General features: G+C 45.3%; 1 pseudogene; it reads right to left on the minus strand.

The window, feature by feature from the left end:
• The window catches only part of LOC109783501 (uncharacterized), a 29,561-nt pseudogene extending 19,678 nt beyond the window's left edge, over positions 1-9,883 (minus strand).
• Between the last annotated feature and the right edge of the window lie 1,911 nt (positions 9,884-11,794).

The raw sequence follows: 11,794 nt of genomic DNA on the forward strand, positions 1-11,794 counted from the left end.
TTGGTTCTATACTATCTTAAGATCAAGAAGAGGCAGTAAAAATGAAAACTACCAAGAACTCGTGGGCGACGGCGAAGAACATGGAAGAACAGCAGGAGCTTAAACGTAGATCTATTCTACAAGGAGTAAGGAACTTACAGATGCAGATGTGCTGCGAGAGTTCACCGCGTTTCTCTGGACGTTTCAGGGTGATGCAACGGCCAAGGTTGATGAGGACGCGGAGCTCTGTGGCGGCGGCGGCGGCGGAGCTCGAGCAGCACGGGAGCAGCGAGAGGAAGGGGACGACAGAAGGGGGAGAATGGAAAGACCCGAGGGTCGGGCTATTTATAAGGCCAGTCTCATAAGTGAGCGCGAGAAACGAGGAGGCCACGGCGCGGTTATCTCGCTCGAGAGGCGCCTCGATTTTCGGGATGGCAGTAAAGATAAGATTCGTTGCAGATCTGGTGGAGTAAAAAATGGACTTAATGGAAGATGACATCACGGCGGATTACCCGGAGTCCAGAGGATGACGTCACGCCGGGTTATGGCCTTCACACAATTGTAAGCCGGAGATTTTCTGTCGAAAGAATTGAAGATTGACATGAGCCGGTTCAAATCAATCTGGGGCCTAATGTTGAGGATATAAACCTTAGAGTCACCCACCAGAAGGGGCCGGGTTACTCATAAGGGTCATCACTTGAAGCCTGGCGCTAAGCCTGAAGACGGTGGGCCAAAGATGGGCTTAAGACCCGGAGATGGCTTAAGACCCGTAGTGATAAACCGCCGTATGGCGAGACTTGTAGTGTAAGGCAAGAATAGTTGAGAGTCCGAGCCGGACACTTTTATGAGCCGGCCGGGACTCTGAGAGCCGCTGGGCGTCAACCTCTTTATATAAAGGGACGACCCGGCAGCGGTTTAGGGACAGGAAAAGATCTCATCGAGAGCCAGGCATAGCAGTTAAGCTCCCTGGTCATCGAAACCCTAATCGATACCACCTCAACTGGACGTAGGCTTTTACCTTCACCGTAAGGGGCCGAACCAGTATAAACCCTCGTGTTCCTTGTCCCGTTAACCCCTTCAAGCTTCCTAGCGGCGATGGCTCCACGACTAAGTCCTAGCTTGAGGACATCTGCCGTGACAATTCCACGACACTAACCATCAACAATTGATGCTCCTACTTGATTTCTACTTTCGTGGTGTCAAACATCGCGAATAGCTCAAGGATCATCATATCTATCCCTGATTTGTTATAGTTCATCACAAAGCTCTAGTAGCTTGGTGGCAGTGACTTTGGAGAACCATCACTATCTCATCTGGAAGATTAACTCCCACTCGATTCAAGCGATTGTAGTACTCAGACAATCTGAGCACATGCTCAACGGTTGAACTTTTCTCCCTTAGTTTGCAGGATCAAGAAACTTGTCAGAGGTCTCATACCTCTTGACATGGGCACGAGCCTAAAATCCCAATTTCAGCTCTTGGAACATCTCATATGTTTCGCGACGTTTCAAAATGTCTTCGGTGCCTCAATTCTAAACCGTTCAACATTACGCACTGAACTATCACGTAGTCATCAAAACGTGTATGTCAGATGTTCGCAACAACCACAAACGACGCTTGAGGTTCAGCACACCGAGCGGTGCATTAAGGACATAAGCCTTCTGTGCAGCAATGAGGACAATCCTCAGTTTACGGACCCAGTCCGCATAATTGCTACTATCAACTTCCAACTAAATTTTCTCTAGGAACATATCTTAAACAGTAGAACTAAAGCGTAAGCTACGACATAATTTGCAAAGACCTTTTGACTATGTTCATGATAATTAAGTTCATCTAATTATTTAATGAACTCCCACTCAGATAGACATCCCTCTAGTCATCTAAGTAATACATGATCCGAGTCAACTAGGCCATGTCTGATCATCACGTGAGACAGACTAGTCATCATCGGTGAACATCTCCATGTTGATCGTATCTGCTATACGACTCATGTTCGACCTTTCGGTCTCTTGTGTTCCGAGGCCATGTCTGTACATGCTAGGCTCGTCAAGTCAACCTAAGTGTTTCGCATGTGTAAATATGGCTTACACCCGTTGTATGCGAACGTTAGAATCTATCACACCCGATCATCACGTGGTGCTTCGAAAAACCGAACCTTCACAACGGTGCACAGTTAGGGGGAACACATCTCTTGAAATTTTAGTGAGGGGTCATCTTATTTATGCTACCGTCGTTCTAAGCAAATAAGATGTAAACATGACAAACATCACATGCAAATCATAAAGTGACATGATATGGCCAATATCATCTTGCGCCTTTGATCTCCATCTTCGAGGCGCGGCATGATCACCTTCGTCACCGGCATGACACCATGATCTCCATCATCGTGTCTTCATGAAGTTGTCTCGCCAACTATTACTTCTACTACTATGGCTAACGGTTAGCAATAAAGTAAAGTAATTACATGGCGTTTTCATTGACACGCAGGTTATACAATAAATTAAGACAACTCCTATGGCTCCTGCCGGTTGTCATACTCATCGACATGCAAGTTGTGATTCCTATTACAAGAACATGATCAATCTCATACATCACATATATAATTCATCACATCCTTTTGGCCATATCACATCACATAGCATACCCTGCAAAAACAAGTTAGACGTCCTCTAATTGTTGTTGCATGTTTTACGTGGTTGCTATGGATTTCTAGCAAGAACGTTTCTTACCTACACAAAAGCCACAACGGTGATATGCCAATTGCTATTTACCCTTCATAAGGACCCTCTTCATCGAATCTGATCTGACTAAAGTGGGAGAGACTGACACCCGCTAGCCACCTTATGCATCAAGTGCATGTCAGTCGGTGGAACCTGTCTCACGTAAGAGTACGTGTAAGGTCGGTCCGGGCCGCTTCATCCCACAATGCCGCCGAATCAAGATAAGACTAGTAACGGCAAGCAAATTGAAGAAATCATCGCCCACAACTACTTTGTGTTCTACTCGTGTATAGAATCTACGCATAAACCTAACTCATGATGCCAGTGATGGGAAACGTAGCAATAATTCAAAATTTTCCTACGTGTCACCAAGATCAATCTAGGAGATGCTAGCAACGGGAGAGAGGGAGGGCATCTTCATACCCTTGAAGATCGCTAAGCGGAAGCGTTACAAGAACGCGGTTGATGGAGTCGTACTCGCGGCGATTCAAATCGCGGAGGATCCGATCTAGCGCCGAACGGACGGCGCCTCCACGTTCAACACACGTACAACCCGGGGACGTCTCCTCCTTCTTGATCCAGCAAGGGGAGAGGAGAAGTTGAGGGAGAACTCCAGCAGCACGACGGCGTGGTGGCAATGGAGCTCGTGGTTCTCCGGCAGAGCTTCGCTAAGCACTACGGAGGAGGAGGAGGTGTATAAGGAGGGAGGGCTGCGCCAGGGAAAAGGTGTGGCTGCCCTCCCACCCCTCCACTATATATAGGGGCAAGGGGAGAGGGGGAGGCGCCCTAGGGTTTCCCCTAGGGGCGGCGGCCAAGCAGATTGGATCTCCCTAGGGAAAATCCTAGGGAGACTTGCCCCCCAAGCCAAGCAGGTGGAGGCTTGCCTCCCAAGCCAGGTGGAGGCGCCCCACCTCCCCAAGTAACGTGGGAAAGGGTGTGGGGGCGCACCACCCCTTAGTGGGCTGGTTTGCCCCTTCCCCTTTGGCCCATGAGGCCCTCCAACACTTGCCGGGGCTCCCGAAACACTTTTCGGTCATGCTGGCCATAGCCTGTTACCCCCGGAACACTTCCGGACTCCAATACCCTTCGTCCAATATATCGATCTTCACCGTCGGACCATTCCGGAACTCCTCGTGATGTCCGGGATCTCATCTGGGACTCCGAACAACCTTCGGTAACCACATACTATTTCCCATAACAACTCTAGCGTCACTGAACCTTAAGTGTGTAGACCCTACGGGTTCGGGAACCATGCAGACATGACCGAGACACCTCTCCGGCCAATAACCAATAGCGGGATCTGGATACCCATATTGGCTCCCACATGTTCCACGATGATCTCATCGGATGAACCACGATGTCGGGGATTCAATCAATCCCGTATACAATTCCCTTTGTCAATCGGTATGTTACTTGCCCGAGATTCGATCGCCGGTATCCCAATACCTCGTTCAATCTCGTTACCGGCAAGTCTCTTTACTCGTTCCGTAACGCATGATCCCGTGGCTAACTCATTAGTCACATTGAGCTCATTATGATGATGCATTACCGAGTGGGCCCAGAGATACCTCTCCGTCATACGGAGTGACAAATCCCAGTCTCGATTCGTACCAACCCAACAGACACTTTTGGAGATACCTGTAGTGCACCTTTATAGCCACCCAGTTACGTTGTGACGTTTGGTACACCCAATGCATTCGTACGGTATCCGGGAGTTGCACAATCTCATGGTCTAAGGAAAACATACTTGACATTAGAAAACCTCTTAGCAAACGAACTACACGATCTTGTGCTATGCTTAGGATTGGGTCTTGTCCATCACATCATTCTCCTAATGATGTGATCCCGTTATCAATGACATCCAATGTCCATGGTCAGGAAATCATAACCATCCATTGATCAACGAGCTAGTCAACTAGAGGCTTACTAGGGACATATTGTGGTCTATGTATTCACACATGTATTACAGTTTCCAGTTAATACAATTATAGCATGAACAATAGACAATCATCATGAACAAGGAAATACAATAATAACCATTTTATTATTGCCTCTAGGGCATATTTCCAACAGTGCCGCCAAACAGGCTAATGACTATGCCCATCAACTTATTTGCAACATGACCAAAACAATGTGTTGTGTTGCCACAACTGCTGTTCAGGATTGTCACAAGAAACAAATGGTAATCTACAATACAATTTTTTTATCACTATCAGTGAGAAATTAGAAGGGGGGCCTTGGCGCAGCGGTAAAGCTGTTGCCTTGTGACCATGAGGTCAACGGGTTCAAGTCCTGGAAACAGCCTCTTGCAGAAATGTAGGGAAAGGCTGTGTACAATAGACCCAAAGCGGTCAGACCCTTCCCCGGACCCTGCGCAAGCAGGAGCTACGTGCACCGGGCTGCCCTTTTTTACTATCAGTGAGAAATTGAAAGCATGAAGAACTGGGAAAGTTAAGATGGAAGGTTTATAATATTAATGGAAAAAATCAAAGCTATTTTCAGATGGTACCTTCAGTCTTAGTTTTTGATCTTTGTATCTGTTGTCTTTAATTGAGCCAAGTAAATCCTCCACATTTTTCCTTTCAACAATGAAATCAAGAACATAATCCGTGTCAAGTTCTTTATGGCGAGCAATCCAAAGAGCATCTCCAACAGGCAAGTGTTTAATCTGGATGTCATGGTTCGAACAGAAGGATCAGCACAATTTTCTTTGGCACATTATATGAACAGTTCAATCCATGCAAAGCAACTTTGTTAATGTTATTATGCTGTCTCCTTGCACACAAGCAAGAAAAAAGTGCAGTCAGCAATCATTAGCACAGTGGGACAGCGGCCAAACATATCAGATAATTAATCCAGCAGTACAGGGCATTTAATTTAGAACCATGTTGATGCATACAATGACTTAGCAGTGTATTTTGGTTGTCTGAAGAAATGAACAAGGATAACACCCAGAGGAGTACTCATGAATTAGATACAATAAAGGAAAGGGCAAGCATGGTTAAACAAAGAGAGTTCACATAACTCTCAATCCAACTAACCTCTACAGGAATATTAAACTGCGAGCGTATATTATCAACAACTTTTCTTCTCGAACGGGGCCTGCACAAAAAGGGAGCAATCATAAGAGAACTGAATTCTGATGCATAGATGGATGATTAAATAAAACATAAAAAAACTATTGGGTGCAATAATAATCAATTTGTTTCCTTGGAAAATAATTTAATTAAACAACATACAGAATCTAAATTTTATATACAGAAGCAGAAGGTTAAACAGTTGAAGTAATACAAGATAACGAATCAAAGTGTCATCAAAATTCACAATTCCAGCAGTAAGTGGATAAATATGTGAAATCCCTTGCCCATCTTATTTAAACAGAAATAATATTAACATGAAGAATAGAATGACCTTGCAGGTCATGTGAAAGAGAGACTAGGTACGCATACTCCCAATCTTCAGTTACTTACCCTCCTCAAAAGATGTTTTTTTGGAGGGGGGTGCCTAAATATATTGTTTATTTGCTAAGACAGCCTTGTTATGATCCTACTTAAATATCAGACACAACTAAAAAATACAACTCATGAGTAAGATACGATCATACAGACCCGAAAGTATCTCGATCATCCAATATCAGCACCACTTCATAAGCTTTCAGAAAACTTTCATTAGATTGATGAGGTGGCATAGCTAGTAAAGACATTTCAGCAGAACCCTAACGTTAGAAAAGAAAATGTTGCATTATGTTCCATTTGAAAAAGAAGGGTACGGAATGGGGAAGTCAAGTGTACCATTGCACTAAACGATTGCTGTCCAAACATTCCTCGAGATGAAAGAGGAGAATTAGTAGCATGGCCGTTGTCTGAAAAAAGGGCATTAACTACAAATATCAGCTGGGAATAATATTTTGCTTATGGAATATATCCTCATGTTATATGCAAAGAAAGCATGCTGATACCAAAGGAACTGGAACTGCCTGCTTTTGAGTTTGGAAGTCCACTTCTTTCAGAACCTGCAATTGAGTAAAAGGAATTTATTATAGTGCTGCTGGGGTACAATAATCGGTTATCTGGAAATTCATACTGCATGAGCAGAAAACTTTATTAATACCTATCAGGGGACTGCTGCCGTCATATTCATCAGAATCTTAATCGCTGAGCACAACTGCAGGATGACCGGCCGCCGTTAAAGGTCCCGCAGGACCGTCCAATCTAGACCGTGCAAGACAATCACGGGCTGTCTCTTTGCCTTTTTCTGTTAGGTAATACCTACAGCAAACTTATACGGTAAGCCCCAAGTCTATGCTTGGTATCTCAACAGAATGTATGTGCTAGGCAAATAAAGCCCCAGAGAGAAAAAAGGAGATGCAAACTGAACAGGGTGAGTTCTACTTGTATTCAGGGTGGAAATAAAGGAGATGACTGTAGGACCAAAATAATGAGCAAGATCTGGTTCATGTAACAAACTGGCATATATCTGGAACATTCCCAAATGGCCACATGTGCAAGATTTTTATAAACATGTTTCAGGTTCATATTGTGGACCAGATAAGTTCAAAGGAGCTATGGAATTGGACATGCCTGCTTCTATTCCATCGATAGAAAATTGATGATATACCACCACAGAGTTGTATGTTTAAAAGATAAATTTCTTAATTAGCTCAAAAGATTAGAGAGCATTATATTACCTAAGGTCCCACAAGCATCAACTAGCAAACTATCAGATGTTGATACTCTGCTAGCATATATATGACTTCACTGCTGCACTATATCAAACTTCTCTGATCAAGAGAAAAAACTGAAGTAGGAATGTTTCTTGATACTCCCTCTGTAAACTAATATAAGAGCGTTTAGATCACTAAAGTAGTGATCCAAACACTCTTATATTAGTTTACGGAGGGAATACAAGTTAAATTACTGGAGAACACATGTACCAAACAGCAAAAGCACACCAGAGGTTAGCCGCATTTTTTGATCCAGCCGATCCACAATCAGACCAAAACATGTGAGAGGATTTTATATCCGGTGAGTGTCGCAAGAGCATGAATTGGATAACATAGTGCAGACACAATCATACTTAAATATGTGAGAACCCTATGAACCCTCTAATGAGAGTCAAGTTCATGCATACAAGTGATATATTTTATAGCTCTGGTATCTCCTTGAGTTTGAGTCCATTAAAATATCACTTTATCATTTAAGAAAGATCAGGCAAAGTAAAAAGTTCACAACCAGCTAGCAGGGCCACAATAGTACATTATACAGCAATAGCCAGTGATGTGAAGGTAATAAAACTTGTGCTCTAATACGTGAGTATAAAACATATTGGGTTTACTCCTCTAAAAGATCCAATTCCTTTTTCAATAAATGACTGAAAAACATAACCTTAACATGAGGATGAGCCTGGTACATTACTTTGCAGGATTACTCTTTTTCTCAACCAGATCCTTATTTGTTAACGTCTTCATGCTATTCCATCCAGTGAAACTGTAACCGTCATTCCGAGAATTCCTACTGTTGTTTGGGCTGCTCATAATACAACATAGACAGTTAGTGATGCACTAAAGTATCAGATGAAATCAGCAACCGTGGCATATACTGAGTCACTAAAACTGTACCCTATTGCATGGTGTGACAGACCACTGGCTTCAGCAGCATCAATAAGCTCTTGCCTCATCATAAATTCCTTCCCTCTTTCCATTTCCCTAGGGGGGAACAACTGTCAATATCTGCTGTTGCATATTCAAGTGTCTTTTCCCTTTTTCTCTGATTAAATGTTGCCCTTTGTACTAAGGTTGCACTAATTTTGCAGCGTGAACAACAAAAATTTAGGTAAGATAGCCCCCCACCCCCACCCTAAAAAAACCATACCTGTAGAGTGTGATCATTATTGCATAAGCAGCTGATTTCAACTGTGGCACATAAGGTTTGTTCATGTGTTCTTCTTCCCTGTTAAAAGGACAGTACCCTTTAAGATATAACAATAAACCTGTTTCCATAGAACTGACTATTGATAAAACTGAAGGGGAAGAAGACTTGTTGTCATCCTGATGATGAAAAAGGAATAACAGATTCCAGAGGACATGTGAGCAATCAAGAAAACTATTACCCGTTTCTCCTGGTGTATTACTTCTCGGAGGGGACAAATCAAGGCTGGACCCTGGAAGGAGTCTTCCATGACGTCAACAACCCAACCTCCAACTCCCCTGACAAAAATAATAGAACCAAAGAAGCAACAACAATGATTAAACTAATTCAGAAAATGTAAAGTTTTTCAAAAATCGATGCAACTCAATGTAGAAAGCAACCGTTGGTACTAGATATATTCCACACATCAATCTAGTGTGCGATTTCCGCCTCTAAATTCAACACACAAAAGAAAAATCAAAGGGAAAGAGTTATAGTATATGGATCAAAACTAAAGCCATGCTGTTATAAACTTATACCACTTGTTTGGTTATCTACTTGCAGGCAAATCCCAAGTAGAGTAGCAACCCTAAAGGGATGGATATAAATACACCTCGCCATATAAAAATGGTAACGGCCTAGATCAATTTTAGCATATACCTGCAGCAAATCAACGGCCGCAGCAGATGAGCAAACATAAGGGGAACTGAACTGAAACTTATGATTCCACAGACCAATAGCCATCCAAACCGAGAATTCATGCTCAGACCAAATGGGCACAACTAAAATTCCCTAAGGACTAAGCCGTTACATCCATCCACCAAACAAAAACTAAGATCCCAGAGCTAGGGCGCCCAAATCATAAACCGACCCGTTCGTCTTAGAGCAGCAATGTGACCGCAGCGCCGACCCGAAGCACACGACCCGAAATCGACCGAAACCTAGGCTCGCCTCAACAGCGTAAGAGGAAACAGTTCGAGAGGGGCGGGGAAATGCGCACGTGAGACGGGCCAGGTCGCCGGGGGTCTGGACGGGCTCCTTGGCGGCGCAGACGCCGGTGTAGGCGGCGGAGAGCGCGCGGGCCTGGTGCTCCGGGAGGCCGCCCGGCTGCTGCGCCGCCATGGAGTGGTGCTTCTCGAAGATCCTGGCCACGACCTCCTCGTTCTCCGGGAGGTTCACCTTGCGCTTCTTCTTCGACACCGACGACGCCGAGGGTGGAGGGCGTGGGAATGTGGGACTGGGAGGGGACTCGGATGGGACTGCGGGTGTGGGGGTGGGGAGTGGGGAGGGGGTTAGGGTTTGGGATTTGGAAATGGGGAGGGAGAGCCCGCCATTATTAGGTCCTAAAACCTAAAAAGTGCATACGCACTATCGGGAAAGAACGAGCGGTTGAACGAGAGCCGCTCGATCTTGTTCCGATCGATGGCGCAGGGTGTCCAGGTGTTCCCTGGTCGGGTGGTGGAGCCGTGCCGCTCGGACCCGCATGTGGACCGGTCGCCTGGTCCGATCGCGCCGCGCCGCGCGAGATAAACCTCCCGTCAGACCCATACGTCATAGAGGATTAGGCAGTCCCCCAGCGTGATAGCCGTCTTGCCTAGTGGGTGGCGGTTTTGAATTTCGTGCCATTACCCCGTCCATCCCCCACCTCTTGTGGTCCGTCCTTACTCTTTCCCCCTTGCTCTTGGCGTTGGTTGGTGCTGCAGAGGCGGTTCCAAAATCCGCCGGGGTGTGGTCGACGGTGGGGTGCGCCGCGAGGGTCGTCGTTCGCGGCGGCACAGGTACTGCTCCTATACGCGCTCCCTGTTCTTCGTCCCTGCTTGTTTCTCCACTCGCCCGCCCTCCTTTTTCTGGTGAGGTCACACGTTTTCCGGTGAGGTCACAGTCGTTGTCAGGGAGGTCGAGGTAGAGGTCGAACTCGAGGTCACGGTCGGGGTCAGAGAGGTCGAACTCATTTTCCGGCGAGGTTGAGGTCACCCCCGCGGACTACTCCGTTTGGGAAACTGCCGGATTGGCAGGGGTGGGCTAGGGTCGTGCTTATCCCATCGTTTTTGCGTTGCAGTAGGGGGAGAGCTCGTGCATATACGTACGGGATGAGTGGTTCGAGGAGGAGGAGTGGTTCGCAGCGATAGAGCCTCGTCTGTGGATTGTAGCCTCGCGGTGGATCTGGTGTTTTTGATGTCTGTTTTTCCCCCGCGGTGTGCAACTAGGTTGCCCCTTGCGTGCAAATTATGAGCAGTAGTAAACAATTTTTGAGATAATATAGCCAATCTGCCAGCCTTGTGGTGGATCTCCTGGTTCATGTGTTTTCCCCTGTTCTGTGCAATTAGGGACCATTACATGTGCAAATTAGTAACTATGCTTGCCAATTTCCCAATATACTCTATCCAAGCTGCCAGCCTTTGTGATGGATCTGGTGGTTTGTGTGTTTCCCCTGCTGTGTGCAACTAGGGACCCTTGTTTGTGCAATTTAGCACCAATGCTTGCCAGTTTTCCAATATAGTCGACCCAATCTGCCAGCCTTGTGGTGGATGTGGTGGTTCACATGTTTTTCTCCTGTTGTGTGCAAATAGGGACCATCACTTGTGCAAATTAGTACCAATGGTTGCCATTTTTCCAATATAGTCTACTGATTTGTCTGCCAGCCTTTGTGCTGGATCTGGTCGTTCGTGTGTTTTTCCTCTGCTGTGTGCAATTAGGGCCCCTTGATTGTGCAAATTAGTACCAATGCTTGCCAATTTTCCAATATAGACTACCCAATCTGCCAGTCTTGTTGTGGATGTGGTTGTTCATGTGTTTTCCCCTGCTGTGTGTAACTAGGGACCCTTATTTGTGCAAATTAGTGTCAATGCTTGCCAATTTCCCAATATAGTCTACCCAATTGTTTTGCTGGATATATTCTTGTTGGCTATGCATTTTTTGTTTGTCCCAGTTGCACAAGTTTATCATACTCAGTTGGTTGCCTTTAGTTAACTATTTTCTACCTAATTATTACTTGCCACAGTTAAACTTAGTTGGCTTATATGCTGTCCAGTTGCACAAGGTTGACTGCCCAGTTGGCTGCATCACTATCGTAGTTGGCTGTCCACATGTTTACAAATTTTTGCACTAGGTGTCCTGCTTATGTGTAGAGGTCTGCAGATCAAAGCAACCTTTTATGTTTTCTCTAGTTTGTTTGCGCATCTTTTAACT

This window comes from Aegilops tauschii, chromosome 1 (genome assembly GCF_002575655.3).
Source record: "Aegilops tauschii subsp. strangulata cultivar AL8/78 chromosome 1, Aet v6.0, whole genome shotgun sequence".
Classification (NCBI taxonomy): Eukaryota; Viridiplantae; Streptophyta; class Magnoliopsida; order Poales; family Poaceae; genus Aegilops; species Aegilops tauschii.